A 1,196-nucleotide genomic window follows, 5' to 3' on the forward strand; every position below is an offset into this window, starting at 1 on the left:
CAAAATGATAAAAACGAAAAAAAGAGACCGTCTTTTTGTTCTTTTATGTGACGTTTTTTGCTTGTTCTTTTATGAATGTTTTTTTCTTTTTTGCTTTGTTTAGAAAAGGAGAAAATGTCACATAAAAGAACAAGGAAAAGGACTCTTTTTTTCGTTTTTATCATTTTGGTTTTAATTCTTATCTTGAAGAGTTGTAGGATGTGCTCTACGTTGAGCACTCATCATTTAACGTCTGCTTTCCATGCTGGTATGGGTTGGACGGTTTGACTGAAAACTTGGAGCTGCACCAGGTTCTGATTTGATTTGGTGAGGTTTCTACAACTGGATGCCCTTCCTAACGTGAACCACTCTGAGTGTAATGGGTGTATTTTACGTGCCACTGACCTGACACCGGCCACGGCTACGTTCTCACTTGGCTTGACAGGTCTACACAAGCATGGTGTATCGCCAAAGGTCTCCATCACCTGTCACTGCCTCCATTATGTCAAACACTCAAACGGTGCTTCTTACGTGGCCCCAGCATGGGCGCCTGTCAGACAGCACTGGCATTGGCTACGACTACGATTTCACTCAGCTCAACAGGTCTTCACAAGCAGAACAGATCACCAAACATTTGAAGGGTGCTTTTTACATACCAGTTATGCGACACTGGCATCGGCCACGACTACGATCTCACTTGGCTTGACTCAGAAGTGCAATGAAAGCATATAATAAAAATAACACAAATAATAATAGTAAAGTTTTCTTTATTTAATAATAATATTAATAATAATAATAATAATAATTAATAATAATAATAATAATAATAATATTATTATTATTAATAATAATAATAATAATCATAATAATAATAATAATAATTATCCTTTCTACTACAGGAACAAGACCTGGAATTTTTTGGGGGTGGTGCTGGTGCAGGTCAATTACATCAACCCCCAGTGCACAACTGGTACTTCATTGTTCTTGAAAGGATGGAAGGCAGAGTTGACCTTGGCAGAATTTGAACTCAGAACGAATGAAATGCTGCTAAGCATTTTGTGTGACGTGCTAACGATTCTGCCAGCTCGTCACCTTCAATAATAATCATAATAATAATAATAATAATAATAATAATAATAATAATCCTTTTGAGTATAGGCACAGGGCCCGGAATTTTTTTTTGGAGGGGAAGCGGGGTATTAGTCAATTACAATGAA

The sequence above is a fragment of the Octopus bimaculoides genome, chromosome 18 (genome assembly GCF_001194135.2).
Source record: "Octopus bimaculoides isolate UCB-OBI-ISO-001 chromosome 18, ASM119413v2, whole genome shotgun sequence".
NCBI lineage: Eukaryota > Metazoa > Mollusca > Cephalopoda > Octopoda > Octopodidae > Octopus > Octopus bimaculoides.